The sequence below is a fragment of the Tachyglossus aculeatus genome, chromosome 1 (genome assembly GCF_015852505.1).
Source record: "Tachyglossus aculeatus isolate mTacAcu1 chromosome 1, mTacAcu1.pri, whole genome shotgun sequence".
In the NCBI taxonomy this organism is placed as follows: Eukaryota; Metazoa; Chordata; class Mammalia; order Monotremata; family Tachyglossidae; genus Tachyglossus; species Tachyglossus aculeatus.
In genome coordinates, this window is record NC_052066.1 from 102,321,375 (window position 1) to 102,348,094 (window position 26,720).

Sequence of the window (26,720 nt, forward strand, 5' to 3'; positions counted from 1 at the left end):
AGTCAAGAGGGTGGGACAGTGGGAAAATTTGCTTGGGGAAGCGTGTCTACCAATTGTTATATTGTACTCTCCCAAGCACTTAGTCCTCAGTGCACACTGTAAGCACTCAATAAATACCATTGATTGATTGGAAGAGCTAGGGAAGAGAACCGATGAGAAATTGATCAATCAATCAGTGGATATTTTCTGATCACTTAATGTGTTACGAGCAGAGTACTAAGCTCTCGGGAAAGTACAGTACAACAGAGTTGGTAGACATGATCCTTACCTTCAACTAGTTTTCCCGAATATTTGAGATATTTGCTGGAGTAGATAACCATACTGGACATAGTCCCTGTCCCACATGAGGCACAGTCTAAGTAGGAGAGAGAACAGGCATTTAATCCCCATTTTACAAACGATGAAACTGAGGCACACAGAAGTTAAGTGATTTTCCCAGGGTCACCCAGCAGGCAAGAGATGGAGCCAGGATGAGAACCCAGATTCATGGTTCCTAGGTCGGTGCTCTTTCCAATAATAATAACAATAATAATAATAATAATGGTATTTGTTAAGCACTTATGTGTGAAGCACTGTTCTAAGCGCTGGGGGAATGCAAGGTGATCGGGTTGTCCCACATGGAGCTCACAGTCTTAATCCCCATTTTACAAATGAGGCACAGAGAAGTTATTGACTTGCCCAAAGTCACACAGCTGACTCCCATGCCTGTGCTCTTTCCACTGAGCCATGCTGCTTCTCCATAGGCCAAGTTGCTTGGAGAGAGAACTAGTGAAGAGCCTTGAAATCAGTGATCAGGATTGAGCAGATTTTGTTTAGTGTAGAGGGGACATGGGCATCCACTGGAGGGTTCTTTGGTGGAAAGAGACATGAGTTGAATATGTTCTTAAAAAGATCTGGATCTATAGTATAGACTGAGAATGGAAGAGGTTGGAAGTAAAGACACCATTCAGGAGGCCCCTGCAGTAGTCTAGTTGGGAGAAAATAAGTTTGAAACAAGGCGCTGGTCATTTGACTAGAAAGAAAGAGGCTTATCCGAGAAAGATTTTGGTAAACGAGGACAAGATTTAGCAACTAAATGAATGAGGGTAAAAATATGAGGAGTCAGAGTTCATTCATTCATTCAATCGTATTTATTGAGCGCTTACTGTGTGCAGAGCACTGTACTAAGCGCTTGGGAAGTACAAGTCGGCAACATATAGAGACGGTCCCCAACCAGCAACAGGCTCACAGTCTAGAAGGGGGAGACAGATAACAAAACAAAACATGTAGACAGGTGTCAAAATCATCAGAACAAATAGAATTAAAGCTATATGCACATCATTAACAAAATAAATAGAATAGTAAATATGTACAAGTAAAATAGAGTAATAAATCTGTACAAATATATATACAAGTGCTGTGGGGAGGGGAAGGAGGTAGGGTGGGGGGATGGGGAGGAGGAGAGGAAAAAAGGGGCTCAGTCTGGGAAGGCCTCCTGGAGGAGGTGAGCTCTCAGTAGGGCTTTGAAGGGAGGAAGAGAGCTAGCTTGGCGAATGTGTCGAGGGAGGGCATTCCAGGCCAGGGGAAGGATGTGGGCCAGGGTCGACAGCAGGACAGGCGAGAACGAGGTACAGTGAAGAGGTTAGCGGCAGAGGAGCGGAGGATGTGGGCTGGGCTGGAGAAGGAGAGAAGGGAGGTGAGGTAGGAGAGGGCAAGGTGAGGGAGAGCCTTGAAGCTGAGAGTGAGGAGTTTTTGCTTGATTCGTAGGTTAACAGGCAGCCACTGGAGATTTTTGAGGAGGGGAGTAACATGCCCAGAGCACTGCTGTACAAAGATAATCCGGGCAGCAGAGTGAAGTACAGACTGAAGTGGGGAGAGACAGGAGGATGGGAGATCAGAGAGGAGGCTGATGCAGTAATCCAGTCGGGATAGGATGAGAGATTAAACCAGCAAGGTAGCAGTTTGGATGGAGAGGAAAGGGCATATCAAAGGCAACTGAGGGGACAAGAAGGGTTAAGGTAGATTAGAGGACTTTAGACTTGGCTGAAGGTAGTCATAGAAGACCTTGGCGTGTATGGCCTCAGTAGAGTGAAGGGGGCCAAAGCTCAGTTTGCAGAGATCAGACAGAGAGATGAAGCAGAGGACATAGTGACAGTGGGTGTATCAGTCAATCAATGGGATTTATTGAGCACTTACTGTGTGCAGAGCACTGAACTAAGCACCTGGGAGAGTAAACATAAGAGAGTTGGTAGAAATGCTCCCTAACCACAAGGAGCTAGCAGTCTAGAGGGTGTATTGTTTGAGATGTTTATGCAGGAAAGGGAAGAGGGACATGGGGTTTCAATACCAGTTCTCCCTCCTGCTTAGACTGTGAGGCCCATTTGGGACAGGGACTGTGACTCCCCTGATTAACTTGAATCTACCTCAGTGTTTGGAACAGTGCTTGGCTCATACAGAGTACACACTTAACAAATACTATAAAATGACAGGGTAATAACTGGAGGGTTTAATGAGATTCAGAGGTTTTTCAGAATGGCAGACTATTATTGCTTGAAGATTTAAGGGGAGAAGCCAAAATAGATGCTGCGTGAGATTGCTTTTGAACCATGAAGAGTCTCTTGGATTTCTTTAATCTTGGCAATGCTCAGGTGGATAAGACTGCAAGAAGAATTAATGGACTCTTTTCTTCCCTTGCAAACCCATGTGGAAGCAACAGAAATAAGAGGGTTAGAAAGTCGCTCTCATCCTCTGCCTCAGTCTTGATTGGAAGCCAGCTTTAGCCAGCTGGAAAAGAGTTTAGTGAAGCTAGGAGGAGAGGGAAAAGCTTTCCCTCAAAATTTCCCACCCTACATGCCCAAAACTCTGCCTTCGGCCAGATCCCCATATAGTGCCCGTGTTTTATGCAAATGATCACTTGCACCATCAATCATTCAATCAATCAATGGTATTTATTGAGCATTTACTGTGTGTGCAGTACCATACTGAACAATTGGAAGAGTACAGTACATCAGAGTTGGTTGGCACATTCCCTGTCCTCAGTGAGTTTACAGATTAAAACATCTGGGATGGGTCTGGGATGCCAAATCGCATGCCAGCCCTAGGCACCATCGAGACAAAGGGAGAGCTATTTTTCCACTTACCAGGGTGCATTCTTCTCCTTTCCATGCAGATAGAATTCATGGCCTAGTGGATAGAACACAATCAGAAGGGCCTGGATTCTAAACCCAGCTCCGCCACTTGTCTGCTATGTGACCTGGGGCAAGACACTTCACTTCTCCATGCCTGATTTACCTCATCTGTAAAATGGGGATTAAAACTGTGATCCCCATGTGTGACATAAACTGTATACAACCTGATAAACTTGCAACCCAGTGCATAGTATAGTATCTGGCACATAGTAAATGCTTAAATGTTTGGTTTTGTTTTCTGTCTCCCCCTTCTAGACTGTGATCTCATTTTTGGGTAGGGTCTGTCTCTATATGTTGCCAGCTTGTACTTCTCAAGCGCTTAGTACAGTGCTGTGCACACAGTAAGCATTCAATAAATACGATTGATTGATTGATTGATTAAATACCATGAAAAAGTGTTCTCATGTTCCAACAGCTATTCTAGCTTCCCCCTTTACTGAAGTAACTGTGATGGTTTGAAATTGCCAAGGGACACAAAACTTCATTTTCAGCCAAAGTATTTGTTTATAAAACCAGGGAGGACTCTGCAAGTTTGTCAAGTTAGCTTGTCATTTTCCATTTAAGGGGCTAAACTGAAATTTAGTCTCTTGGGGGTTCTCTTCTTACAACATTGAATTTGGATGGGGGCCTGTTATTTGTGTGGACTGAAAAGCAGATCATCTGTAAGGAAAGTGGGACAGAATGCAACTTTGGGAAGAAGCAGGTGAGATATCGAGGTTGGGTTTTTTCCCATCTGGGACAGGAAGAGAGAAGTTTAGGAAGGCAGCTTTTACCTCTCAAGACCTTGTGGTTAGTGGTAAAAATAGAAACCACATAATAGTAATATAACAGAGAAGCAGCAAGGCCTAGCAGAAGGAGCACTGCCCTGGGAGTCAGAAGACCTGGGTTCTAGTCCTGATTCTGCTACTTGTCTGCTGTGTGACCTTGGGCAAGTCAGTTAACTTCTCTGTGCCTCAGTCATCTCATGTACAAAATGGGGATTTGATACCTGTTCTACCTCCTACTTAGACTGTGAGCCTTCTCTGGGACCTGTTGATCTTGTAGCTACCCTAGTTTAGTATAACATCTGACACCTAGCAAGTGCTTAACAAAAACATTATTATTATTATTATTAACAATAATAATAATATTTAGTAATAATTATAGAACAGATTTAAAACTTAATCTGTGTTTAGGCAGTGGGATGAAAAGAAGATAAGCAGGCAATGTTTGGAAAGGTGTGAACACAGCAGAAAGAGAAATATCTAGGATGAAGTTAAAGAAAACAAGAGACAACACTACTCTTGGAATGGAACAGAATGTTCCAACCCAAACTAGTTCTTAAGGAGTTCCTGTGGTCTGAGGAACATGATGTTTCACTCTCCAAACTTCTACAAGCAGAGGGATTCCTCTTATTTTGCATTTATAGGAGGAACAAATAATCCATCAATCAATCCAAAAGAATTGTGCATTTACATTACTCAGCTCCCTTGCAGGGAGTTTGACTTCCCTGTTCATAGTCAGTCTGAACTCAAATCCTGGAAGCATATTTTAATTTCAACTCTCTGATGGGTGACAGCTGTTTACTCATTTATTGCTAATGGAGTTTTCACAGGAAGCAGCAGACACTGGTATCTCATCTTATTTTTCATTTGGCCAAGTGTTGTTTATCTTTGCCCAGCCTAGCAGTTTAATTAGAAAGCAGATATTTGAACTTAGGTAGTGAGGGGGAGATATAGAGTGGATAGACTGATCTGAGGCATTACTTGCAATCAATTACCTATTTAAATTGAGATCGCTTATGAAAATGTAAAAACTAGATAAGAGGTCAGCAACTTAGCACTCAATCAGTCAAGGCTATTTCTTGAGCCCTTACCTGTACAGAGCACTGTACTAAGTGCATGGGAGAGTACAGTACTGTAGTTAGTAAGTACAATTCATGTGCTCAAGGATACAACCTAAGGGAATTTAACAGAAGCTTTGCTTTAGGACAGAATAACAAGTCACGTCCTCATGTCATCAAACACTTCAGCTTTCTGGCAAAAACTTCCATCGGGCTGACAACTTTATGTGTAAACTACTACTCTCCCAGTTCATTATGACTTCATTTTATCAGGGATCATCAGGATTTAAACTAAATTCAAAACATTCATGCTTTATTTGGATAAATACAGTGCCAACAGATTTCAGCTTTCAGTTTACCAATCCCATCTGGAAGGTTATCCATTTCTCCTCTCCTCATTACAGAGATGTGAGAATGAAATTTGTAATCTGTGTAGCATTGAGTGAATTTAGTAAATGAAACGATTCATTTTGATGAAGGTTTTTCGTGGAAATTCCACATTAGTCTCTGGAAGCAGTGAACTCAACTCCAATTGGAGGGGTGTTTTTTTTAGTAAATTCTATAAGACCTACAGAATTGGTGATGATTTATTCAGTAATTTAAAGATGAAATGTACCAAATGCACATCTACCTTTCCAATCAAGTGGCAGAAAGAATTAATAGTGACCATGTCCTGGGAAAAGTTAGTTTCCAAGAGGCCAAATTTTCTCTCCCCTCTCAGGATCAGACTGATGATAATGGTGAGTTTCCAGTACTCTACCAGTCTCAGCTATGGAAGGGAGATTCAAGCAGAGGCATACTCATTCCATTCCTAGCTTGGGTAGTGGCTAGAAAGTGGAAGGCAATCTGCTACAAGTCAAAATTCACCTGTGCTGGGCAGCAGTGGCATGGGAGAGAGTCAAGGGCGGAGACTCAAGTTTACTGCGCGGCAGAAGGTGATGGTAAACCACTTCCGTATTTTTACCAAGAAAATTCCATGGAAATTCTACCAGAACAATTGCAGATAGAGAGTGGGGCATTTTGGGAGACATGTGTCCACGGAGTCGCTATGGGTCGGAGACGACTCGACAGCCTAATACAAGACAAATTTCCTCTACTGTTTACTCTGATGTCCCTGTGCTGTTTCAGAATTTTGTGCACATTTTCAGTGGTGGATATTTTTTCCTAAATAGAACGAAAACACAGTGAAACCTTAGAAATGGAAAAGACCAACTACAGTTGTTTTCATAACTGGCTGCCAGTTCCCTTTAAAAAGCTGGTAGATATTTAAGTAAAAATGTTATTTGTGACATAAGCTAGTTTAAGCTGCAGAGATTGAAAATGGAATGGAAGCTTTTGCAGAAACAGGAGTGCTGGGTTTTCAATTATTCATGATGACTGAGGCAAGAGCATTAATTAGAGATTTTCCCTTTCAGTGTAAACATACACTTGTTTTCTCAGCTTTTTTTATTTTTTTGTGAGAGTTCATAGGCATGAAATTCCAGCTTCTTGGACTGGGTGAAAAATGCCAATAGATGATCAATAAATGTCAACAATCAACAGTGGGAGACCAAACTACTAAAAAGGAATCATTATAATAATTATGACATTAAGTATGTACTATAGTCTGTAGCAATATGTTAAGAACTGTGGTAGATACACAATGATTATGACAGTGGAGGAAGGAGAGCATTCCAGCATCTATCTTGTCTTTGCTGCCACCAAACCATTTTTTAATGGTATTTGTTGAGCACTTACTATGTGCAAAGCACTGTTCTAAGTGCTGGGGGGATACAAGGTGATCAGGTTGTCCCACGTGGGGCTCACAGTCTTAATCCCCATTTCACAGATGAGGGGGCTGAGGCACAGGGAAGTGAAGTAACTTGCCCAAAGTCACACAGCTGACAATTGGCGGAGCTGGGATTTGAACCCATGACCTCTGACTCCAAAGTCCAGGCTCTTTCCACTGAGCCACGCTGCTTCTCTGTTGTCCACAGGTCCAGCCACCAAGATTGGGAAATTCTACCTGACCTTCCCTCCTTGATCCACCCTAGGATCAAGATAGTTTCCATGACAGCCTGAGGGAAATCATTCCCTGAGTTGATTTGCATTTGGTGATTTGTATACCCTTCCCAATCTCCTCTGAAAAGCCCTCTCTAAGCCCTCTCTAAGGTCACCAGTGATCTCCTTCTTGCCCAATCCAAAAGCTGCTTAATCATCATCATCATCATCATCATCAATCGTATTTATTGAGCGCTTACTATGTGCAGAGCACTGTACTAAGCGCTTGGGAAGTACAAATTGGCAACATATAGAGACAGTCCCTACCCAACAGTGGGCTCACAGTCTAAGGGGGGGGGGGGGATTAAATGGATTAAAATTCTTAATCCATTTTAATCCTTCTTGACCTCTTAGCTGACCTCAACACTGTGGATCACCCCCTTCTCCTGGAAACATTATCTAACCTTGGCCTCATTGACACTATTGTCTCCTGGTTCTCCACTTATTCTCCATCTCTTTCACAGCCCCTCCCCTGCCTCCTACCTTCTAACTTCCAACTCCTTACCATCGGCTTTACTCAATCACCATGCCCCTTCTAAACTTACCTGTGGTTTCTTACTACAACCCAACCCACAAACTTCGTTCCTCTAATGCTAACCTCCACACTCTACCTCAGTCTCATTTACTTTGTCACTGACTCCTTGCCCATGTTCTCCTGAGCTGTAACTCCCTCCCCAATCAAATATGACAGTCCACCAGTCTCTCCATCTTCCCTGACTAAGCCCTCATTTCCCCTACTCCCTCTCTCTTCTGCATTGTCCATGCACTTGGAACTCCACCTTTTAAGCACTTGATAGTTCATTTATTTGATTGTATTTGTTGCGCACTTATTGTGTGCAGAGCACTGTACTAAGCTTTTTGGGAGAGTACAAAACAACAATAGACACATTCCCTGCCCACAACCAGCTTATGGTCTAGAGGAAGGAGACAGACATCAATACAAATCAATAAATTAAAGATATGTACATAAATGCTGTGGGGCTGGGAGGGGGAAAGAACAAAGGGAGCAAGTCAGGATGATGCAGAAGGGAGTGGGAGATGAGGAAAGCCACCCTCACCTTCAGGCTCTCAGCACTTTTATCCAAATCCTTACACTCTGCACAATCCCCTATCAGTATTTTTTTAATGTCTGTCTTAATGATGGCATTTATTATTTACTATGTGCAAAGCACTGTTCTAAGTGCTGGGGAGGTTACAAGGTGATCAGAGTGTCCCACAAGGGGCTCCCAGCCTTCATCCCCATTTACAGCAGAGGGAACTGAGGGCCAGAGAAGTGAAGTGACTTGGCCAAAGTCACACAGCTGACAAGTGGGTGAAGCTGGGATTTGAACCTATGACCTCTGACTCCAAAGCCCGGGTTTTTTCCACTGAGCCACGCTGCTTCCCTTCTATACAGTAAACACCTTGTGGGCAGGGACCGTATCTATCACCTCTGTTATATTGTGCAATCCCAAGCACTTAATACAGTGTTCTGCACATAGTAAGCACTCAGTAAGCACTTTGATAGATTCATTACTATGAAAGTTTGGAATCAAAGATTATTAGCATCCAAAGATTATTTAACATCTAATCAATTGTATTTACTGAGCACACAGTAAGTGCAGAACACTATACTAAGTGCCTGAGAGAGTACAATATACCAGATTTGGTAGAGGCAGTCCTTGTCCACAAGGGTTTTACAGTGTAGAGCAGGAGACAGACATTAATATAAATAAACAAGTTATGGCTATTGTTAGAAGTGCTGAAGGGCTGATGGTGGGATGAATAAAGGGTGCAAATCTAGGTGCAAGTACCTTGCAGAAAGGAATGAGAGAAGAGAATATACAGACTTAGGGGAAGGCCTCTAGGAAGAGATGTGATTTTAATAAGTCTCTGAAGGTGGGGAGAGTGATCATTTGTCAGATATAAGAGGGTAGGGAATTCTAGGCCAGGGGCAGAATATGTGGGCAAAGGGTCAGTGAAAAATAGACAAGACTGAGATACAGTGAATAGGGTGGCATTAGACGAGTGAAGTGTGCAGAGGGAGAAGGGGATTGAGAGATTTAAATCCAATGATAAAGAGTTTCTGTTTGATGTTGAGGTGGATGGGCAACCACTGGAGGTACTTGAGGAGTACTTGCGGAGTGGGAAAACCTGGATTAAATGGTTTTGTAGAAAAATGATCTGGGCAGCAGTGTAAAGTATGGACTTTAAGTGGGGAGAGACAGAAGGCAAGGAGATCCACAAAGATGCTGACGTAGTAATGAAAGTGGCATAGGATAAGTGCTTGGATTAACATAGTAGTAATTTGGATGAAGAGGAAAGGGTGGATTTTAGCAGTGTTGTGAAGGCTGAACCAACAAGGTTTGGGAACAGATTAAATATGTGATGAGACTCTGGGACTGTAAAATCTTTGTGGGCAGGGAATGTGCCTGTTACATTGTACTCTCCTAGGTGCTTAGTACAGTGCTCTGCACACAGTAAGCACTCAATAAATACAGTTGAATGGCTGATTGACATGGAGCTAGTCGAGGGTTAGGCCAAGGTTATGGACTTGTGAGATAGGGAGGATGGTGGTGCTCTCTAGAGTGATGGGAAAGTGGGGGAGAGGACAGGATTTGTCTGTTTTGCATAAATTAAGTTTGAGGTGTCAGCAGGATGCCCAAGTAGAGATGTCCTGAAGGTAGGAAAAAATATGAGACTTCAGTGAAGAAGAATGATCAAGGCTGGAGAAGTAGATTCGGGAATCATCTGCATAGAGTTGATGCCATGGGAGCAAGTGAGTTCTCTGAGGGAGTAGGTATAGATGGAGGATAGAAAGGGATCCAGAACTAAACCTTGAGGAACTACCACAGTTATGGGGTGGGAGACAGAGGAGGACCCTGTGAAGGAGACTGAGAATGAGCTGCCAGGTAATATAGGAGGAGAACCAAGGAAGGACAGTGTCAGTGAAACCAAGTTTCACTGTTATTCACAAGTTTCCAGTTATTTCACTGGAAATAAGGTTGGCAGGAGAAGGAAAAGGTCCACAGTGTCAAAAGAATCTGAGGTGCCCAGAGCTGAAATTGTAAAGATCCCTCAAGCATTTCCTCAAAGTACTAAAGATTGCTGGAAATCACTAATGATGGGGTCTCCTGTCGAGAATGACAGATGAACATCAGAACTGACACTTTGGGATTGAAAATAACATAAAGGAATTGATTATAAGCACTAAAAGCTAGGGACAATGTGAGGAACACAGTGTGTGGAAAGTGACTCATGGGGAGTTTTCTGGACTTGTTTCAAGAAACAGAATTTTGCAACAACTGTAGAGTAGATGGAAATTCGGATAACATTCTGATCACGTACTATAGGAAATGCAGTGCCAAGAAACAAAAACTGTTAATCTTGTTAGACAAATACAGCTCAAATTAAAAAAAAAACTGTTCCACATCAAGCCACGTGTATGAGTCTAAATGCCCGCCTGATTCGCATTATTACTACAGATAGATCACACATCATTCTCATTCTCATCTTTCCCTGCTATTGACTTCTTGCTCATGCCCTTCCTTATTCAAGGTACTCCTTCCCACTTCACATCCATCTTCTTCTCCTAAAAGCTTTCCCCAGTTATTTTTTACTTATCCCACCTTATCTCCCAAGTGCTTGGTACAGTGCTCTGTGCATAGTAAGTGCTTAATAAATAAGATTGATTAATGGATATACCCACCCCTGCTATTTCAGTACTTTCTGCCTTCTAAGCACTTAAATTCTCAAAAAACCCTGTAGCACTTATTTGTGGTTCTTTATTCTCTGATTATTTCCTCCAGTCCGTCATTCACATTAGTGTCTATTTTCCCCAGTATAATAAAAGCTTCTTAAGGGCCAAATTTCTATTGCAGTGTTCCCAAGTGCATAGTACAGTTCTCTGCAAACAGATGACATTCTGTAAATACTTTTGACAGACTGGTTGTTTGAGAAGCCAGTAGCCATATTGTAGGCATATTGAATCAATCAATGAATGGTATTTATTGTCCACTTACTGTGTGTAGAGCATTGTGCTAAGCATTTAGGAGTGTACATTGTAACAAGAGTGGTAGACTTGTTCCCTGTCCAGAAGGAGTTACAGTCTAAAGAGGAGCTTACAGTCTCTTGAAGACTGTAGACTTTGTATGCTATATCTCCAACGTTGGCTTTGTCTCCTGGGCCTCCTATCTCTCTGGCCACTCATTCTCAGTCTCTTTTGCAGGTTTCTTCTCTTCCTCTCACCTCTTAACTTTGCATGTCCTTCAAAGTTCAGTTCTGGGCCCCCTCCTTCTATTCTCCATCTAGACCCACTCCCTTGGATAACTCATCTGCTCCCATGGCTTCACCTATCACCTCTATGCAAATGATACCCAAATCTACACCGCTAGCCTTGATCTAATTTCCTCTCTGCAGTCTCATATTTCTTTCTGTCTTCAAGAACCTCTACTTGGATGTCCTCCCATCACCTCAAACTTAACATGTCTAAAACAAAACTTTGTATCTTGCTACCCAAACCCTGTCCTTCCCTTGACTTTCCCATCACTGTAGATGGCACTACTATCCTTTCTATCTCACAGGCCTATAACCTTGGCATTATCCTTGACTCCTGTGTCTCTTTCAATCCACATATTCAATCCATCATTAAATCCTGTTGGTGTGACCTTCACACTATTGCTAAAATTTGCTCTTTCCTCTCCATCTAAAATGCTACCACATTAATCCGATCATTTATCCTATCCCCTTTGATTACTGTATCAGCCTCCTTGCTGATCTCCCTGCCTCCTGTCTCTCCCCACTCCAGTCCATACTTCACTCTGCAAAAATATTAAGGCCATGTTTCCCCTCTCCTCAAGAACCTCCAGCTGTTGCCCATCCACCTCCATGTCAAACAGATACTCCTCACCATTGGCTTTAAAACATTCCATCACCTTGTCCCGATACCTCACCTTGCTATTCTCCTACTACAACCCAGCCCATGCACTCTGCTCCTCTAATGTTAACCTTCTCACTGTACCTCTGATTTCATCTATCTCACTGCTTACCTCTCTCCCATATCCTGCCTCTGGCCTGGAGTGCCCTCCCTCCTCAAATCTGACAGACAATTACTCTCCTCTCCTTCAAAGCCTTATTGAAGGCCCATCTCCTCCAAGAGACCTTCCCTAAGTCCTCCTTTCCTCTTCTCCCTCTCCCATCTGTGTCATCCTGACTTGCTCCCTTCATTCATCCCTTCTCCCAATCCCACTGCACTTATGTACATATCTGTAATGCATTTAGGTATATTAATGTCTGTCTCCCTCTCTAGACTCTAACTTCATTGTGGGCAGGGAATATATCTGCCATACTGTACTGACTTACATCTCCTTTGTAAACCCACTGTTTTGTCTGAAGTTTAATGCACAGGGTCACTTGATCAGCTTTCCAGAAAGCATTCCTGCCTTCTTGATTCCATTTTCCACTCATTTGTCCATCACTGTGGCAGCTTTGAATGCCGTTATTATCACTGGAAATGTTTGGTTGTGTTTTCAATTCCCTTGGTGTGGATGTTACACAAACTCAGTTATGCTGTTCTGGGCACTTTTCTTGTTTTCTATTTGCAACAGAGATCTGTCTAAAACCTCACTGACATTCAGGAAGTGACTGGGTGTCACTGTTTTTCAGAAGCCGGTTCAGAATGACTCTGACTGTCTGCTCTGTGATCTCCCAGCAGGAGAAAACACTGAGCTGCTATAATTGCCCACAATCAGTTTTCTCACCTTCTTAAAGATGATGTTGATGGTGACATCCCTTATATCTTATGGCATGTCCTAGGCATGCCATATATTCAGAAGAAATTCTTGAAGCTAGGATCTTCTTTTCCCTGAAGATCTTGACCCATCATCTCTGAGAGCTTTATCGGGTTTTTCTTATGTTCCCCAGATGACAATGTCTCCCCTGCCACTTTCTTTAGAGGGGTCCTTATCTTCTCCCACTCCCCAAGACTCCCTGGGAAAGGGGGAGGAATCCGCTTCTGTCTCGCTCCCCAGTGCCGCTTTGGCACAATTCCACCACCTTAATTCTTCTCGTTCTCTTCCTTTGAAGTCCATTATCATCCGCCTCTACCATCCACTTCAGCTACTAGTCACGGTCATCTACCACCCCCCAAGCCCCACCTCCAGCTTTCTGAACCATTTTGATCCCTTTATCACATTACTTCACTCTTTCCCTCTAAACTGTAAGCTCTCTGTAGGTAGGGAACATGTCTACCACCTCTGTCATGCTGTACTCTCCCAAGCGCATAGGTCAGGGCTCTGCTCACAGTAAGTGCTCAATAAGTACGATTGATTGATTGATTGATTGATGCCCCTGCATGACTTCCTGACTGATGAACATTCCTTACCTGTTGGACTTGAAGAGAGGTCCATGATGGATTTCCACAAGTAAGAGTTCTAGAAATTCAGCGAACAACTTTAAGGTTGACTGTCCTTAGGCATTTAGAGTGCTATGTCCAGCTTAGTTGCGATTGAGCTGTTGCTGACCAGTCCACATCCTTGGATGACTTGACCTCAGCTGCTGCCTTCAATTCCAAGAAGGAAAAAAAATTGCAGCAGTAAACTCAGGACACGTTTGCCATCTGGACAATGTTTCTTCCTTCCCTAGTTCAACTGCAGGCCTAACTAGTTTGGGGACCTAATGGTTGGAGTCAGAATATGGAATTTGGAATCCAGAAGGTCAAAGATATTATTTATATTATTCTCCTCTTAGATGTTTGCACGACTTTCTTCCAAGATGTCTTTTTTCCTTCCTACCAGCCTCCTACAAGTGACAGAAAGGCTTTCTTTTTTCAGCGCAAACATGTTTGGCCTTATGGACTTCACATAACAGGAATATTTCCTAGTAAAACTAAGTCAGAGGGAATATTCAAGTATGTAGATTAATCTTTTAATTCATTGGTGTGTTTTTCTGGCTTTGAGTTCTATTTCTTCCTTTGTGGAAAAAAAAAAGATGATAAAAATAACCCAAAATTTGGATTTAGGGAGAGAAGCAGAGAGGAAGAAGGGGAGGAAGAGAAAGAAAAAGCTGAGACAGGAGGAGTAATTGAAACAATTATATCAGTCAAAGGGCTTAGACTGCAATTTGCAATAAGACTTATAAGCTCTTGACTAGACTGTAACCTTGAGAGCAGGGTATGTGTCTACCAGTTATACTGAATTGTACTCTCTGTGCCTATCTCATCTGTAAAAAAATGAGGATTAAGTTTGAGCCCAGTGTGGGACAGGGACTGTGTCCTATCTGATTAACTTGTACTACCCCAGTGCTTAGAACAGTGCTTGGAACAAAGTAAGTGCTTAACAAGTGCCATAATTATTATTATTATTATTATTACTCTCCAAACCACTCAGTACAGGGTTCTTTGCACATAGTAAGCACTTAATAAATACCCTTGATTGGTTGACTTATTGATTAGAAGTTGGAGAAGAGAAAATGGAGGAAGCAGTTGTATACAAATGAGGAGTTTGAACCAGAAGAGGAGGAGAAAGGTGGGTCGATAGCTGGATAAGTTATTTTCCTTGGAAGGCTTTTCCCTTTAAATTAAGGGAAATATGAGCATGTTTGAAGGAAGTGGGAAGGCACCATCAAAGATGAGTAGTCGAAGGTGTATAGGCTTTCTCCACCGAGATGTTGGGAGAGTTTTCTGAGCTGAATTCCCAGACTTGCTTACTTGGGTCTCCATTTAGGGCAGAAGAGACCCAAAGTGGTAGCTTTCTGAGCTGTCAGCTCTTTGAAGCCTGCCCCATCCCCTTTAAAGCCCTGGTTCCCTTCTCAATCCATGCCCAAAAGGAAGAATAGTAGGCACAGGTGTTTCTAGAAAGTGAGAAGGCATGGGATCAATGATACAGGTGAATTTTGAAAGCAGGTGGGGAACCTCCTCTTGGGGACTCCACCTCCATGTCACAAAGGACTTGTCTATGATTATATGCCAAGTACCTGGGAAAACATATACAGGAATCGTAAACTCCTTGAGAGCAGTGATCATGTCTACCTACTGTACTGTTCCCTCCCAAGTGCTCTGCACACAATAAGCACTCAATATATTGAATGATGGTATTAATTGAGTGCTTAAAGAAGAAAAAGGGATCTCCAATTAATCATTATTATATTCATCACTATCATTAGTGGCATTGACTAAATGCTTACAGTGGGCACTGTGCAAAACTCTGGGGAGAGTCGATGGACACAATCAGACACAGTTTGAGGCCTTCAGGAGACTCAGTCTGAATGAGGAGTAAGACAGACATATGAGGAAAAACATTGCAGTCGAGGAACTGCAACTGAAAAACAAGAGTTCATTAGTGCTAAGAGGTAACAGTCTTCAAATGCCCCTCTCCCAAGAAACCCAGGGGCAACAAGCAGAGCAGGAGGCCAAGAAGTGGGGATAGGAGTTGAGTCATGTGGAGTCAGGAGCTGGGAGAGGCCGAGGTCTGAGGAGCAGGTGTCTGGCTGGCAAAAAGAGTGCCTCATGTAATAATCATATTAATAATGCTATTTTTTAAGTGCTTACTATGTGTCATGCCCTGTTCTAAGTGCTGGGGTAGATACAAGCTAATCAGGTTGGACACAGCCCCCATTCCACATGGGGCTCACGGCCTTAATCTCCATTTTACAGATGAAGTAACTGAGGTACAGACAAGAGAAGTGACTTGCCTTAGGTCGCACAGCAGACAAGTGGCGAAGCAGGGATTAGAACCTGGATCATTCTCACTTCCAGACCTATACTCATTCCAGTAGGCTATGCAGCTTCTGGGTTGAGCTGGGGAGAGAGCAGAGCTGTTTGTAGGGCAGAGTGGACAGTGGGCCTGCCATCCTCACCTCTGGGACCAGTTTCCTGGGGAGGGGACAGAGGGGAAAATTGGATTCCTTGGCCACCACTTAAGGAAGCCAAACCCAGTATCTGCTGCCTGCCTCACGTGACTCCATCTCACCAAACTCTGTTTCTGCATCCTGACCGAGAGATCTGGGGAGGGATAGGTTGGGGAGACGCCGGTGCAGGCTGGGAATGGATAAGAGAAGCTAGAGCAGCCATCTGCAGGGAGGGGATGGTGCTGAGAAGACTGGTATTCTGCAGACTGGGGTTGGTGGATGCAGAGGAGAGCAACTGTCTTTAGCTGCAGCTGGTGGGAGGGGGTGCAGAGGAGATCAGCTACCTGTAGGCTGCTGTGAGGGGCGTGCAAAGGAGCGCAACCACCTGCCCGCTACCCGGGGTGGGAGGGTGATGCAGAGGAAAGCAGCTCTCTGCAGGCTGCAGTGGGGAGGTGCAGAGGAGAACTGCAGGTTGCAGTGGGAGAATGCGGAGGAGAAGTGCTCTGAGCTGTCTACAGGCTACAGCATAGGGAGGGTGCAGAGGAGAGCTGCAGGCTGCAATGGGGACATGCAGAGGAAACCAGTGCTCCGCAGGCTACAGTAATGGAGTGTGGGGAGAGTGCAGAAAAGAGCAGAGAGGGAGAGTGGAAAGGGCAGACTGGGAGTGATGGGGCCAGGGGTGTGAACCACTGCCTCGGACAACTGTGAGCCCCATGTGGGACAGGGACTGTGCCCAATCCAATTTGCTTCTATCCACCCAGTGGTAATGCTGACCAGAGTGCTGGCATTGGTTAAGGAATTAATTATGGTGGTAATGGATTCATTCATTCATTCATTGTCATATTTTTTGAGCGCTCACTGTGTGCAGAGCACTGTACTAAGCGTTTGGGAAGTACAAGTCGGCAACATATAGAGACGGTCCCTGTACAACAACGGGCTCACAGTCTAGAAGGTGAACTAGGTGATAGCTTTCCCACTCCTGGGCTCTTCCCATCAACCAAATGATGACCCTCCCTAAATGGTAATCAGGGTAGGGGGAAAGACAAGGAGAGCAGTACCACTACTGCTACTACCACTAATTATGATATTTGTAAAGTGCCTACTATGTGCCAAGCTCTGTACTAAATGCTGGAGTAGGTACAAGATAATCAGGTCCCACATGGGGCTCAGAGTTTGAAGGAGAGAGAACTGAGGCACAGAGAAGTTAAGTGATTTGCCCAGGGTCACACAGCAGGTAAGTGGAGGAGCTCAGGAGTCCACTCTGCTTCTCTACAAGCCTATACAACCCACAGGCACTGCTCAAGGGCTCAAGTGCTTCCTTTGACCTCAAGCAACAGCCACCCATAGGGGAATTAAGTACCAAGAACTGACTCCAAAGCAATGGTCTTAGGACTCGATGTACTCACTGAGAGGGGCCCAACCCAACAGGCAAATTTGGAAATAGATGCCTTGGTGAATTTGTCCTTTTAGGACCTTGAACTCATCTTAATGGCAGATTATTCGGAAATATAATTACTTGGTCTTTCAGTTTCCTCCCTATTATCGGAGGATACTGTGGGGCTGTTGTTTTTTTTCCCCTTTAGATTGCAATCTCATTAAAAAGCAACTTGTAATGAACAGTTTAATTAGATTGTTTTTAGCTTGCCTAAAAGCAAAAGAAGGTATTAATATACTAATCAAACGTTCTTGAGGGGAGGGAGAAAAGAATTTGTCACATTTGGAAAGAATGAAAAGAACATGTTTTTGGAGGTATTTGGGTTGTTGTGAAAAGCTGGGAAACCTTTTTTATTTTTTTAATGGTATTTGTTAAGCACTTACTGTGTACCAGGCACTGTTCTGAGCCCTGGGGTAGATAAAAGATAATCAAAATGTATGAGTCCATGTCCTACATGGGGCTCACAATTTTAATCCCTGTTTACAGATGAGGTAACTGAGGCATAGAGAAGTTAAGTGACTTGCCCAAGGTGACACAGCAGACAAATGGTGGAGTCAGAATTAGAACCCAGGTCCCTCTGTCCCAGGCCTGTGCTCTATCAATTAGACCACACTGCTTCTCTAACCTGCAGATAATGTAAGCAAGCCTCCAAAGAAAAATTCAGAGAACAATGTCTTTCAAGCTGTGAATCAGGCTGCTATTAGAGCAGGCCAAAAGTCTTCACCTGTTGTTTGTTCAATTTGTTTAGCTACCAAAAATGACATTTTTCCCCAGTTTGAAAGGGCAAGGGCCTTCAAAATGTGGACAGTTTGACACTTTTAGACATTTTGCTGCTGCTGGGGGAGCTTACTGAATACAGAAGAGTGAATTTTAAAAGCAAATCCCAATTCCATATAAATCTATGAACTGAGATTAGTGTTCAGCCTCCTCACTGACCTCCCTGCCTCTTCTCTCTTTCCCCACTCTGGTCCTCATTTCAGTCTGCTGCCCGGATCATTTAAAAAAAAATATTCAGTCTGTGTCTTCCCACTACTCAAAAATCTCCAATTCTTGCCTAACCACCTCCACTTCAAAAAGAAACTCCTTATCATTGTTTTCAAGTCACTCAATCAGCTCCCCATCTCCTATCTCTTACCTTGCTGATCTCCCACTACAACCCAGCCATTGTACTTCATTCCTCTAATGATAATAGTTATGGTATTTATTAAGTGCTTACTGTGTGTCGGGCACTGTACTAAGCACTAGGGTGGACACAAGCAAATTGGGTTGGACACAGTCCCTGTCCCTTGTGTGGCTCAGTCTCAATCCTCATTTTCCAGATGAGGTGACTGAGGCCCAGAGAAGTGAAATGACTTGCCCAAGGTCACACAGCACACAAGTGGCAGAGCCGGAATTAGAACCCATGACCTCCTGACTCCCAGGCTCTATCAACCACGCCATGCCGCTTCTCTTGCAGGTTCTCATGCTGCTTCTCATAAATTTTACATACTCACTATTACCACCATCTCTTCTACCTCACCGCTGATCCCTTACCCACGTCTTCCCTCTGGCCTGAAACTCCCTCCATCTTCATGTCTGACTTGCCACCACTCTCCCCACCTTCAAAGCCACCCTAAAATCACATCTCCCCTGAGAGACCTTCCCTAAGTCCTCATTTCCCCTCTCTCTCTCCCTTCTGTATCACCTATGCATTTGGATCTGTCCCTTTTTTGTGGTATTTGTTAAGTGCTTACTACGTGCCAGGCACTGTGCTAAGTGCTGGAGTAGATACAAGATAATCAGATTTAACACAGTCCCTGTCCCACATAGGGGTCACAGTTTTAATCCCCATTTTACAGGTGAGGTAACTGAGGCACAGAGAAGTGAAGTGACTTGCCCAAGGTAACACAGCAGACAAGTGGCAGAGCCAAGATTAGAATCCAGTCCTTCTGACTGTCATGCTGCTGCTTCTTTCCCTGCGAGCAGTTGATATTCACCCTACCCTCAGCACCACAGCATTTACATATATATATATATATATATATCTGTAATTTATTTACTTATATTAATTCTGTCTCCCCCCTAGTCTGAGCCCCATGTGGGACAGGTACTGTATCCAGCCTGACTATTCAATCTATCAATCATATGTATTGAGAACTTACTGGGTGCAAAGCACTGTACTGAGCATTTGGGAGAGTACAATATATCAAACACATTCCCTGCCACATGAGTTCACAGTCTAGATGGGGAGACAGACATTCATATAAATAAATAGATATATAAATAAATTACAAAACTATGCAGCGATATACATATGTTCTGTGGGGAAGGGAGAAATGATGAATGAAGAAGTATGAGAGACGCAGAAGGATGACACGCAAATTCGTGAAGCATTCCATATTTTTCTATTTATTTTATTTTGTTAGTATGTTTGGTTTTGTTCTCTGTCTCCCCCTTTTAGACTGTGAGCCCACTGTTGGGTAGGGACTGTCTCTATATGTTGCCAACTTGTACTTCCCAAGCGCTTAGTACAGTGATCTGCACACAGTAAGTGTTCAATAAATACGATTGAGTGGGAGAAGAGGAGAGTAGGGTTGAGTCAGGGAAGTCTTCCTGGAGGAGATGTGCCTTCAATTATTCATTCATTCAATCATATTTATTGAGCGCTTACTGTGTGCAGAGCACTGTACTAAGTGCTTGGGAAGTACAAGTTGGCAACATATAGAGACGGTCCCTACCCAACAGTGGGCTCACCGTTTAGGCTTTGAGGCGGGGGAGGGCAATTATCTGACTGTTATGAGGAGGGAAGGCATTCCAGGCAAGAGGCAGGATATGGGAGAGAGGTTAGTGGTGAGATAGACAAGATCTAGGTACAGTGAGAAGGTTAGCATTGGAGAAATGTAGTATGCGGGCTGGGTTGTAGTAGGAGAGTAGTGAGGTGAGCTAGGAGGGGGCACTTGAGAGCCAATAATGTAACAGACTTGGTAGACACATTCCCTGCCCTTAACATATATCTACCCCAGCACCTAGAACGCAACTTGACATATAGTGAGCTCTTAACAAATACCACAAAAAAAACAAACACAACAGAGAATCAGGTGAGAGAGCTTACACAACCAACAAGACATCCTGCTGGTTTCCCAGCAGCCTCACAGAGTCCCTTGGTTGTCAGAGAGCACTTACTGTTCTCAAACTCTTGGGAGAGCAGAGTGAGGGGGAGAACTAATAATAATTACAATGGTATTTGGTAAGCGCTTACTATGTGCCCAGTACTGTACTAAGTACTGGGGTGGATACAGGCAAATTGGGTTGTACACAGTCCCTGTTCACATAGGTCTCACAGTTTTAATCCCTATTTTACAGATGAGGGAACTGAGGCACAGAGAAGTTAAGTGACTTGCCCAAGGTCACAAAGCAGACAAATGGCAGAGCCCTGAATAGAACTCTTGATGATAGGGACCAACCATTGATCCTCGTAACTTCTGCAGTATACTGCCTCTCTGATTCACATCTGATTCCTGCCACCAACCTCACTCATACAACTCCTAGAAATATGAAAAGGATTCAATCAATCAATCAATCATATTTATTGAGCGCTTACTGTGTGCAGAGCACTGTACTAAGCGCTTGGGAAGTACAAGTTGGCAACATATAGAGACAGTCCCTACCCAACAGTGGGCTCACAGTCTAGAAGGGGGAGACAGAGAACAAAATAAAACACATTAACAAAATAAAATAAATAGAATAGATATGTACAAGTAAAATAAATAAATAAATAGAGTAATAAATATGTACAAACATATATACATATATACAGGTGCTGTGGGGAAGGGAAGGAGGTAAGACAGGGGGATGGAGAGGAGGACGAGGGGGAGAGGAAGGAGGGGGCTCAGTCTGGGAAGGCCTCCTGGAGGAGGTGAGCTCTCAGTAGGGCCTTGAAGGGAGGAAGAGAGCTAGCTTGGCAGATCAATCAATCAATCAATCAATCGTATATATTGAGCGCTTACTATGTGCAGAGCACTGTACTAAGCGCTTGGGAAGTACAAATTGGCATCACATAGAGACAGTCCCTACCCAACAGTGGGCTCACAGTCTAAAAGGGGGAGACAGAGAACAGAACCAAACATACCAACAAAATAAAATAAGTAGGATAGAAATGTACAAGTAAAATAAATAAATAAATAAATAAACAGAGTAATAAATATGTTTATTACATAAAGATGGGCAGAGGGAGGGTATTCCAGGCCCGGGGGATGACGTGGGCCGGTGGTCGATGGTGGGACAGGCGAGAACGAGGTACAGTGAGGAGATTAGCGGCAGAGGAGCGGAGGGTGTGGGGTGGGCTGTAGAAGGAGAGAAGGGAGGTGAGGTAAAAGGGGGCGAGGTGATGGACAGCCTTGAAGCCCAGGGTGAGGAGTTTCTGCCTGATGCACAGATTGATTGGTAGCCACTGGAGATTTTTGAGGAGGGGAGTAACATGCCCAGAGCGTTTCTGGACAAAGACAATCCGGGCAGCAGCATGAAGTATGGATTGAAGTGGGGAGAGACACGAGGATGGGAGATCAGAGAGATGGCTGATGCAGTAGTCCAGACGGGATAGGATGAGAGCTTGTTCTCTCTGCAACGTAAGCCACGAGCCCCATATGAGACAGGCACTGTGTCCAATGCATATAATGTATCTACCCCAGCACTTAGTACAGTGCTTGAAACATAGTAAGCACTTAACAAATACCACAACTATTATTATCACTATTGTTATCATTATTGTTATTAACAGCAATGAAATCTTGTGATAGCCACTGAAAATGAACCTTTGGGCATTTGTTTCCATAGTGTCTTTACTTTCTTCACAGTAATGTGAGTATTTGGAGTTATCTGGATGGACGTTTGCAGAAAATTTGTGAAATTGTCCTGTGCCATGTGAAATTAGAGGTAAAAAGACCGAATCTATTAGTCACCTTTCAATGCAAGTTTTTTTTTTCTAGGCTGGATTATTTTCTAAGCAGCATGGCCTAGTGCAAAGAGCACAACCTGGGAAGCAGAGTACCTGGTTCTAATTCCAGCTCTGCCATTTGTTTGCTGTGTGACCTTGGTTAAATCATCCAACTTCTCTGTGCCTTAGTTTCCTCACCTGCCTAAATGGAAATTCAGTACCTGTTCTGCCTCCTATTTATACTGTGAGCCCTATGTGGGACCTGATTATATTGTGTCTACCCCAGATTTAGTACAGTGCATGACACAGAGTAAGCATTAAACATTTACCAGCATTATTATTATTATTATCAGTACTATTAGTATTATCATCTAGAATTTCATCCAGTTGCTTTCACAACTCGAGATACTATTTATTGGCAGACACTTCATCATTTACCAGGACTGAGTATTTAAAAATACTGATAATCCACAGCTTTGTGAAGAGTTTATTTAATGGCCTGGTTCAATCTCTCATCCTATCCCGACTGGATTACTGCATCAGCTTGCTCTCTGATCTCCCATCCTCCTGTCTCTCCCCGCTTCAGTCTATACTTCACTCTGCTGCCCAGATTATCTTAATACAGAGACAATCTGGGCATGCCACTCCTCTCATCAAAAATCTCCAGTGGTTGCTTGTCAACCTACACATCAAGCAAAAACTCCTCACTCTTGGCTTCAAGGCTCTCTATCACCTCGCCCCCTCCTACCTCACCTCCCTTCTCTCCTTCTACGGCCCAGCCTGCACCCTCCGCCCCTCTGCTGCTAACCCCCTCACTGTGCCTCGTTCTTGCCATCCCCCCGTCAGCCCCAGGCCCATGTCCTTCCCCTGGGCTGGAATGCCCTCCCTCGACAAATTTGCCAAATGAGCTCTCTTCCTCCCTTCAAAGCCCTACTGAGAGCTCACCTCCTCCAGGAGGCCTTCCCAGACTGAGCCCCCTTTTTCTTCTCCTCATCCCCATCGGCCCCCATGTGCCCTTCCTCCTTCCCCTCCTCACAGCACTTGTATATATTTGTACATATTTATTACTGTATTTATTTTACTTGTACATATTTACTACTCTATTTTATTAATGATATGCATATAGCTATAATTCTATTTATTCTAGCGGTTTTGACACCTGTCTGCATGTTTTGTTTTGTTGTCTGTCTCCCCCTTCTGTGAGCCCGTCGTTGGGTAGAGACCATCTCTATATGTTGCCGACTTGTACTTCCCAAGTGCTTAGTACAGTGCTCTGCACACAGTTAGCGCTCAATAAATGTGATTGATTGAATGAATGAATAATGGCCAGACCTATCCCTGGTGAAATCTATTTTATTTTCTTTCCTAAGCATTTTGATGAATTTGTCTAGAGAATCTGGCATTTATATTCATGATTGTCTCTTCCTCTAGACTGAAAGCTTGTTGTGGGCAGGGAACGGGTATACCAACTCTGTTGTACTGTGCTTTCCCAAGTGCCTAGTACAGTGCTCTGCACATAGTAAGAGCTCATAAATACCATGGTGATGATGAATATATATGAATATAGAAAATATCCCTTCACCAGCAGTCCCTCTATCTCACCCCAGGACAAGACTTTGCCTCAACCCTAAGTGTAGAAGTTTCACTTGAACTATATTGTGTCAAAAGATACTTTTTATATCATCTAATAAATCCCCTACTGAGTTTTTTCTGCAGGGATGTAACTTCCTTCCTGAAATTGTAAGGGACAAGTGTAAAGACCTGGCTAAAACTGCAAGTCACAGAAACTACTTGATTGTATTGCTAAACATATCTATTTGATTCACAAGAGTTAATCCATCAATGGTATTTATAGAGCACTTACTGTGTGCAGAGCACTGTACTAAGCATTTGGGAGAGTACATTGCAACAGCATTCATGGGAAGATCTGGGGTAAATTGAGAAGATTAATTAAAAGCAAAACAGTTGGGAGAACTTGAAACCCACTGCATTGCTTTTAAGGAGATAAAGTCATTGAGTCCAAAACAAGTGATAATAGAATCCATGCAAGCAGAAAATATAATGATGATTTTTAAGGTATTTGTTAACTCCTTTACTATGTGCCAGGCAGTGAACTAAGCACTGGGGTAGATGCAAACCAGATTATACACAGTCCATGTCCCACAGGGGTGTCAGTCTAAATTGAAGGAAGTAAGATTTAATTTTACAGATGAGGAAACTGAGAAACAGAGAAGTTAAGTGGCTTACCCAAGGTCACATAACAGACAAGTGGTGGAGGTTCAAGGGGATATTGGCTTAATTAATGCATAGGTGGCCCATAATGGATTTTAGAGGAAGAATTGCAGATATAGTGGGGAAAAGTTAGGCTTGTAAACTGTAACCTCCCTGTGGGCAGAGGACTTGTCTTCCAACTGTTTCATCATACTCTCCCAAGCAGTGTGTTGTTCTGCTCACTGTAAGTGCTCAATAAAACCATTGATTGATTGATTGATATATCCCTAATGCATTAGGACAAGTAACCTTCTCCCTGACTTTCTAAGCATCCTGTTTCCATTGTTGGAAACAGAACTCTGGTGTGAATGAACTACTGGATTGGTCCAGATTTGACAGTGTTTAGGTTCTTATGTTCAGAAGAAGCCACACCCTATAGTGCTCACTGATTTGAACAAACTCTCTGTGTTCCACCCTGTCCCAAGCCCCTCTACACTGAGGAGATAATTAGGCCTGAATCTGGGCATGAGGAGTGCAAAATTTGACTCTGTGATAAACATGGTGATTTTGAAAGGTGATTTGTATGACCCCAGATCTATGATTGAGACAGACTTAATTAGTCTTCTCTGTCTTAGCAGCAATTCAAACTGAAAGCACTCCGTTAGCATATTTAGACAATCCTGATGCATAGAATCCAGCTGCAAGACACTTTTACACCACCCTTGTTCACCTGAAAGGTGGATGCTTTCTTGGGAATTGAATGTATTCTGTATAAAAAAGAAAAAGTGAATTTAAAAACGTTTCATAGCAGAATTAATCAAAATACAATCAATCAATCAATCATATTTATTGAGCACTTACTGTGTGCAGAGCACTGTACTAAGTGCTTGGGAAGTACAAGTTGGCAACATACAGAGACAGTCCCTACCCAACAGTGGGATCACAGTCTAATACACACAGAAAATATTTTCTGTTTTCTAACTAGAATAAAGTAAAATTGAAATGGTGGTGGTGGTTGTAGTAGTAATAGGAATGAGTACAAGTAAATTACTTGTCACCTCTCAGGGTCACACCTGGAGAGTTTCCAGTAGTCTACCAGTCTCAGCTATGGGAGGGAGAGTCAAGCAAAGGCCTACCCATTCCATTCCTAGCTTGGGCAATGGCTAACAAGTGAAAGGCAATCTGCTACAAGTCAAAACTCCCCTATGCTAGGCAGCAGCGGCATGGGAGAGAGTCAAGGGCAGAGACTCAGGTTTACTGCACGGAAGAAGGCAATGGTAAACCACTTCCAAATTTTTACCAAGAAAACTCTATGGATACACTACCAGAACGATTGCAGAGGGAGGTGGAGTATTCTGGGAGAAATGTGTCCATGGCATCGCTATGGGTTGGACATGACTTGACAGCATAAGACAGCAACAAATTTCTTGTGTACAAGAAACCTGTCTACCGACTTTGTTATATAGTACTCTCCCAAGCACTTAGTAAAGTGATATACACTCAGTAAGTACTCAGTAAATACCATTTATTGACAGTAGTGGCAGTGATAATAGTAGAATTAAGAGGAAGTGTAGTAATAATAGTAGGAATAGTGGTAATAGCAGTCATATTCATTGAGCACTTACTGTGTGAGAACACTCTACTAAGCACTTGGAATAGTGCAATAAAATCAATCAATCAATCAATCATATTTATTCAATCAATCAATCAATCATATTTATTGAGCACTTACTATGTGCAGAGCACTGTACTAAGCGCTTGGGAAGTACAAATTGGCATCACATAGAGACAGTCCCTGCCCAACAGTGGGCTCACAGTCTAAAAGGGGGAGACAGAGAACAGAACCAAACATACCAACAAAATAAAATAAGTAGGATAGAAATGTACAAGTAAAATAAATAAATAAATAAATAAATAAATAAATAGAGTAATAAATATGTACAACCATATATACATATATACAGGTGCTGTGGGGAAGGGAAGGAGGTAAGATGGGGGGATGGAGAGGGGGACGAGGGGGAGAGGAAAGAAGGGGCTCAGTCTGGGAAGGCCTCCTGGAGGAGGTGAGCTCTCAGCAGGGCCGTGTGCAGAGCACTGTACTAAGCACTTGGGAAGTACAAGTTAGCAACACACAGAGATGGTCCCTACCCAACAGTGGGCTCACAGTCTAGAAGGGGGAGACAGAGAACCAAACAAAACATATTAACAAAATAAAATAAATAGAATAGATATGTACAAGTAAAATAAATAGAGTAATAAATATGTACTAACATATATACATATATACAGGTGCTGTGGGGAAGGGAAGGA

At 43.1% G+C, this 26,720-nt stretch overlaps 1 protein-coding gene across 3 annotated transcripts in view; it reads left to right on the forward strand.

The window, feature by feature from the left end:
- The window catches only part of AGTR1 (angiotensin II receptor type 1), an 83,090-nt gene that overhangs the window by 52,666 nt on the left and 3,704 nt on the right, over positions 1 to 26,720 (forward strand). The window contains exon 1 of one of the 3 annotated variants that reach the window (XM_038752366.1): positions 22,120 to 22,198. The exons of 1 other annotated variant lie outside the window; for it this stretch is intronic. The gene's annotated coding sequence lies outside the window, so the exon portion shown is untranslated. Of the gene's footprint in view, positions 1 to 22,119; positions 22,199 to 25,669; positions 25,688 to 26,720 lie in introns of those variants that run through there. One more of the 3 variants, XM_038752375.1, reaches the window with a different exon arrangement.